Source organism: Anser cygnoides, chromosome 3 (assembly GCF_040182565.1).
Source record: "Anser cygnoides isolate HZ-2024a breed goose chromosome 3, Taihu_goose_T2T_genome, whole genome shotgun sequence".
NCBI lineage: Eukaryota > Metazoa > Chordata > Aves > Anseriformes > Anatidae > Anser > Anser cygnoides.
Window position 1 is genome coordinate 101,874,074 of NC_089875.1, and position 7,609 is coordinate 101,881,682.

Sequence of the window (7,609 nt, forward strand, 5' to 3'; positions counted from 1 at the left end):
GTTACTGATGTACAGTCTCTTTTTTTGAGATCACTTAGTAAAACATACAGCCCTGTTAAACTTAATAAATAAACCTTTTCCTATCAAAGCCTTAGCCTTAAAAGTTCTTTAGAAACAAAAGCATAGAAATACATCTTATGAATATTTATCCTGCATTTATTTCAACAAATACTTTTTTCAATTGTATTCAAATGAGATGAAGTTATTAACACTACTGCAGTCTAAATGTAAAAAGCTCTCTATTAAGAACAACAACAACTATTGTCATAGTCTTCCCTTGTAAACTGTATTATCTCCACCAACTGCCCTATCTCTATATAGTCAATGTCTCTCCCGATTTTTATTTTAATCATTTTTGCAGTCAGTAACATGACAACAAACCTTTTTTTTTTTTTTTTTTTTGTGTATACAACTTTTTTCACATCATTGTATGTTTTCATTTAGGAAAGGCAGAATTTAACTCCCTAAATGCTAAACTAACAAGCAGCCTTCCTTTTCCTTAAACTTTGCCCATTTGGCACATGCTTAATCCATATAGATGAAGCATAAAGAACTCTGATCACAAATCTGTTCCACCACGTGGCTGGGATTGGTGCTGAGCCCTTACAAAGTCCCCTGTCTAAACAAAGCCTGTGCAAGTGCGTACAATTTTGTGCCAAGCTCAGCCAAGCCTAATCCAATCCTTCTTCCCCTCTACATAGCAGCACATAGCTACAGCATCCTTCCCAATATCAGAGGACCTGAATACCATATACAGCCCAGGGAGTGATCATGAACTCCATGGAATAAATAAATAAATAAATAAATATATGTGAAAATATTATTTTACAGGATGATTTGGCTGGTGTTGACCAAGCGTTTTGCATCTCTTCAGAAATTGTGCCGAGAAAGAACTCTTAGTGAACTACTTGAGTCAGTCTAAGGTGTGTGTTTGCGTGTCTGTGTGGGTCCCCTTCAGACTAAAGAACAAGGTGAGGTCTACCCGTGCTTCACAGAGGGTGTTTCAACGTGTATGCACGTTTGTGCACTAATTAAGAAAAGATGGAATGATTGCATTCTTAGTATTTCTCTGAAACAAAACCATTTTACGATTCTATGATTCTATGAAAGACATGAAATCCCTCTTAGCTCTTTGACAGCATGGAAATAATCATGTTAGGGACAATTTAGGCAATGGTGATGTTCAAAGACATGCTTTTCTCCTAATAATTTTTCTAACAGCTGCTTTGAGCTGGTCTCTTCCGTGTTATTTATTTTGGGTCCTCTTCTGAGGTGTTCAGCATCGCAACTACTGTTGAGAGACCAGATCTGAGTTTAAGTTTCAGGGGCCTAGAAGTTAGTTGCAACATGTAACTTTAACAGGATCTAACCTAACTATGACAATAAAAATAAATAAATAAATAAATAATAATTTAAAATAAAGTGCGCAAAGGAACAACAGAAACTTGTACTTTCAGACTTTACTAAATTACTGTATTTAATTGAGTTACCTCCTGTCACAAAGGGAAGCTTACTTACTGATGTATTTACTTCCTTTAATGTCTACTGTCTTCTGAAAGATTTTTTTTTTCAGGTTTGTTTCCCTTATTCATGTGTAAATTCTCACTGAAGTTCCATCATAAAAAGGAGAGATCAATGTGACATATATCTGCATCCCTTATATGTTCATTTTTAAAGTCTGACTAGGCAGTACTTACACCCTACAGGAATTTTCTTCCTAATAGAAGACATCTGTTGAATGTGTTACAGGGATCAGGACTCCATAAGGCTAACAGGAGTTTTTCTTTATTTAGTATGAAAAAAAGCATGGCAGAAGCCCCTTGGCAATTCAAAATGCAAGAATATATCTGGACTGCTTCTCCAAATCCCTCACAGTATGTGAACTAATTTTGCAATTAGTAATGGTTTTTAGCTGCAGTTTATTTAAATAAACTCTTTTATTTGTCTCTAGACTTTTTAACAGGAGCAAAAAGACAAAATAGAGATGTGTGAACCATAAATTATTTAACACCTCAGGATTTTTTTGTTTGCAATTTGGTTATCTATGCTTCCAAAATATTCCAGAAAAATTACCTCTGCTATTTCAGGTTACAGGTAGAAATAGTAGGGTAACCTTATATTGCCAGATGACTCCTCTCTTGACAAAACTCTTTTCCCCATCTCAAATCTTTTGCTTAATTTTGGGTCATAACGTGGAAAATCATCTCTGAATTGTTATTTAAATGAAACAGCAATTAATTAAGCTAGAGCCATCAAAGAAGGTAACAGGGAAGATCCTGCCCTTTAACTTGTATTTATTTCAAGGACCAAAGGGAAGTGATGAGAACTGTCTAATGCTGCCTTTCCTTCTCCATCTGGTGTGCTCTAGCGGCACACCACAGGGGACTGGTGTCTACTGTATTCTTTGTGAGCTGTTGAAGCTAAAATGTTCTGGAAAATAATGTTTGAAAGCAAATTTCATCATAAAAAGGTCATAAGTCTGTTATATTAAAGGCTCAGAGATATAGCTAAACTACAGTGACTTTGTAAATAATCTATTCTTTTATACCTAAGGGGAATTCATTTGACCAAGCTTAGCTCTCATGCAAGAAGTTTGTCAAATTACCTTACTAAGACTGTGTCCAGTTCTGAGCTCTCCAGTACAAGAGACATAAGAGAGAGAGTCCAGCAAAGGGTCACAAGGATCGTTAGGGTACTGGAGCATTTTTCTTATGAGTAAAGGCAGAGAGAGCTGGGAGTCTGCAGCTTGGAGAAGAGAAGGCTCAGGGGAATCTTCATCAGTGTATATAAATACCTGAAGGGAAGGTGCAGAGAAGATGGAGCTAGGCTCTTTTCAGTGGTGCCCAGTGACAGGACAAGAGGCAATGGGCACAAACTGGAGCACAGGAATTTCCTTCTGAACATCAGGCAGCACTTCTGTGCTGTGTGGGTGACAGAGCACTGGCACAGGTTACCCAGAGAAGTTGTGGAGTCTCTTCCTTGAGAAATTCAAAAGCCACCTGGACATGGTCCTGGAGAACCTGCTCTGGGTGGCTTTATTTGAGCAGAGGCATTGGACCAGATGGTCTCCAAAGGTTTCTTCCAACCTCAGCCATTCTGCGATTCTGTGGTTTTGTGATTCTGAATCAATTTCTGATAAGAAAGGATTTTGTTACTGGTTTTAGAGACACGACTGCTTGCAGAAAACTCAGCATGTTTGGAGAAGGGATAGGGCTGCATTACAGCCGTTTACAGGGCTACATTATCATGATGTAGCTTCATTAGAACTATTACAATTAAAGTCACTATGTTCTAGTTAAAGTATAAACTGTTGTGACTGGGTAGACCTACTCAGCTTTGGAATATGTCAGACTGCAAATATGGATGACAAGAAATTTTGACCTCTTATCTTGTTGGAATGGGTTTCTCCATACTGGTTTGTAAGTGCCTGCTTATGAAAGTATTTTAATTTATTTTCACAATTACAGATCCTTATATAATTCTCTGAGCCTCTATTGAATATTCATTGAATTTGGCTTATTTTGGCTTATTATATATTGCCCATGAAGATAAACAACTATTACTGCCATATTTCCAACTAGAATATAATAGTATTTGAACAATTTATTTTCATTTTTTTATTATTATTATTAAATGAGATAGAGTAATCAGTGGAAAAGTTTACTTGTCAAAGGCTAAAATAACTTCAGTTATGAAATAAAAGTATTTATAGAGAAATTGAAATGTAACATAAAAGGCAAAGCACAACTGTAAAAGCTTCTGCCATGTTTGAACTTTCCAGAGTTTTTCTTCGGGCTATGTTTTGGAAATTGAAGGCAGGATGGAAGTACTAGCAATCATATCTATGTGTACAATATTGCATTAAAGTATGGAATCCAAGACTGGATTATAAATAAATAAATAAAGTAGAATGGAAGTCCAGGAGCTATATAAAACATGAACTTCATTAAAGAAGAGCTGCCTCAAAATACAGACCTAATCTGGGAAAAACCTATTTTTTTACAGATGTGAGCTCTATCTTAAAGAATGAACTTTGTCAGAGGTGTACACTTCTAGACATATTTGACTGTGTAAATGGGATAGGGTTGTTTCATTTAAGGGCCTAGAGGGGAAGACATATGAGGAGCGGCTGAGGTCACTGGGCCTGTTCAGCCTGGAGAAGAGGAGGCTGAGGGGGGACCTCATCGCAATCTACAACTTCCTCGCGAGGGGGAGTGGAGAGGCAGGTGACCTATTCTCCGTTATCACCATTGACAGGACCCACGGGAATGGTGTTAAGCTGAGGCAGGGGAAATTTAGGCTGGACATCAGGAAGAGGTTCTCCACCGAGAGGGTGGTTGCAGACTGGAACAGGCTCCCCAGTGAAGCAGTCACTGCACGAAGCCTGTCTGAATTTAAGAAGCGATTGGACTGTGCACTTAGTCACACGGTCTAAACTTTTGGGCAGACCTGTGCGGTGCCAGGAGTTGGACTTGATGATCCTTATGGGTCCCTTCCAAGTCGGGATATTCTGTGATTCTATGATTCTAGGATTCCGGTTTAAATCTGAATAAAGACTCTTGTGATTTAAACCGTCTTTCATTTATATCAGATATAGTCCTTTTAAGTTGGAAAGGATGATCTCTCTAAGGACATCTGTTCTTTTCTATTCTCTGTCTGTTTTCTGCCCTACTTAACAGCACTCATACAGCTCATCCTTTGCAATAGCCACAGAGAAGTAATTCAGAAAAACAGAGAACAAAAGAATCTAGATCAGACTGTAAGAGTTTGCAACTGTTCAGTTTAGCACCACTTCATCATTTAGGTCTCTTTAAAGCAACAGCATCATAGATTAGACAATGTTATAAAGTATATCTGAATCATCAGATTGAGTGTTTTCTTTTAATGGGTGGTTTAGAGGCCAAGTTATAATGGATTTGAAAAGAAGACATGCTGAACTTCACAGAGTCACAGAATGGTTTGGGTTGGAAAGGACCTTAAATATCATCTAGTTCTAACTGCTTTTACTAGACCAGGTTGCTTAAAGTCCCATCTAACCTGGACTTGAACACTTCTACCAGGAAAAAGAAATTAAGAACCCCAGGTTTAAGTCATATCCTTAATGTAATGCATGCTAAAGCTTAACTCTAGGAGGACCTTTTGTTCTTCCTACCCAGTCCATTTCCACTACAAGAATATTCTGAGCTCACTGCTGAAGCTTCCTATACAGTTTTGTTATTATACCTCCAAAATACAAAATAAAAGAAAGAGTATAGAATCTCATGTAGTGCTCAAATGTCTCCTCCACCTTATGTAAGTAGAAGCAAATAATGGGACTGAATCAGAATTAAGATTCATTAATTTGTCTTTCTCAAGACTGCTGCCTGAATGATGGTTTCTGAGTTAAAGATTTAATCACTTTCTCTGGCTTAACACTTTGTTGAGAGCACACATTTGTCATTTACAGGGTTGTTATTGTCTCCATGATACCCTAGACAAAATTAATCAAATATTAGATGACATGATTTGCCCATACCAAATTGCAATCATAACATTCTTTATTTTTCAGTGTGATATAAAAAAAACTTATGTCAAATGGAGGTAAAAGCGTAAGCCTCTGCATCAGATCAGAGGAAATTACCTTGTTCTGCATCCATGTCCTTTACTAATAATAATCTCTGTTGCCAATACCAGCTGTGCAAACAGTTGTTTACCCATGGGATCCATCTACTCTTCCTTGTGCTCTTCTCCACATCAGCAGGGTTAAAGAGAAAAAACCCTGGGCCCCCATGTTCTTGATCATTGCCCCAAGAGCCATGTAGTCAAGCTTGAAACACTCCAGGCCTTCCTAGTCCAAATTCATTATGACCATGATGGCCACAACATTGGAGGAACTGGAGGTAATAGTCTGATGGCTGGACAAGCCTTGACAGTTTTTTGAGAATATCCTGGATCTGAGAGCCCATCAAACAGCAAGTAGTGTGGTTAAAAAATCATGGTAGTATTTATTTATTTATTTTAAGAGCCCCATTTTTCTGGGCACCAGTGAGTTGTAGGTACATTATATCCATAGTGACAGAAAACCATTAGGATGTTTAAAAGAAACACAACCCTTGAATGCATATTTACAGCTGATCCTAGCAGTAAAGCAGGTGGTACCTACGAAAATATATTTAAGAGAAGGCAAAACACTGCACAGGCAGAGGAGACGGGAAAAACAAGAGAATGAGAAACATCCCTGGTAACACCAAAGTCATAGAAGAAGGAATGGGAGGAAGTGCTCCAGGTGCCATAGGAGAGATTCCTGTGGAGGAGACCACAATGAAGCAAGTACTTCCCTGCAGGCCATGGAGAGGACTATGCTGGAGCAGCTATCCACACTGCAGCCTGTGGAGGACCCCACACCAAAGCAGTAGGAAATCCCTGAAGGAAACTGTAGCCTGTGAAGAGACCGTGCTGGACCATGCTTATCCTGAAGGACTGTGTCCTGTGGGAGTGACCTCATGCTGGAGTAAGTAAAGCTGAAGGAGCTGTTAGGAACTGATGGTAATCCCCATCCCCCTGCACCACTTGAGGCTGGGGGTAGGAGGTAGAGACGTTCTGAACTGAGTAGTGAAATTGAACCTGTGAAAAGGGGGGAAAGGGAGGAAGGTATTTTAGTTTTTGTCTTTGTTTCTCATCATCCTACTCTATTTTAAATTGTCAGTAAATAAAGCTTTTCCCCAGATCAAGTCTGTGTTGCCTATAATGGTAATTGGTAAGTAACTCCCTGTTCTTATCTTGACCCATGAACTTTTCCATCCTATTTTCTCATGCCATTCTGTTGAGGAGAGGAGTGAGAGAGCAGCTGGGTGGGCATCTAGCAGCCAGCGAAGGTCAATCCAACTTCTTGTCTTGAAGATGAATTCAACTCTAGTTTTTTTTGCAAGATGCAGATCGAAATAAAATTTCCCACATAGCAGACACAGCAGGGGAACACAAGAGAAGTAGGACCATTTTGCAAACAAGGAAATACATGGACAATTGCACAACTAAATGCAACAGATACAGTGGGATTCTGGCTGCACTGAAGTGAGAGTTTTCCCTTTAGTAGGAATTTCATTGCTGATAAGTTGTCAAGGAATCAAGGGACTACTTGGAACTAAAATAGTGCTCTTAAATTCCTCATGCAGCTTTACTGATTTTCAGTAGGTTACGCCAGACTCCACATGTTTAAATTTCCAATTCATTTTCATCTGTGAAATCTATCGTATTCCATCCAAAGCTAAAATGTGAAATTTAATCAATCAATAGATGTTAGAGCAAAAAAAGGATGCTAGAATCAATCCGTTCTGATATTAAATGTAATAAAGGCAGGACGTAAATTTCACCCAGTCATTCTTGTGTTAAATTAAGATTTCTTGATCATATCATGTTCAGAAATGCAATGTATGATTTCACCTACTCAAAAATTTAAAAGAGATTTTTCCAATTGCTTACTGTTTGTATAGTATACTGTAAAATATACAATTTATTGGAAAAAATATTTTAGAGTGTCCAGACAAACAAACATGAAGTATTTTTGTATCAACAGTACTTTATGTTATAATAATATTCTGAAAGTTTTTGTATTTTCTCAAGTGTTCTTTCT

At 38.1% G+C, this 7,609-nt stretch overlaps 1 long non-coding RNA gene across 1 annotated transcript; it reads left to right on the forward strand.

Moving 5' to 3' along the window:
- The first annotated feature begins 753 nt into the window (after nt 1-753).
- LOC125180734 (uncharacterized) lies at nt 754-6,565 on the forward strand. Its single transcript, XR_007159598.2, has 3 exons — nt 754-923; nt 1,794-1,874; nt 6,111-6,565. It is a non-coding gene; the product is annotated as an uncharacterized lncRNA (long non-coding RNA).
- Nucleotides 6,566-7,609: the final 1,044 nt, after the last annotated feature.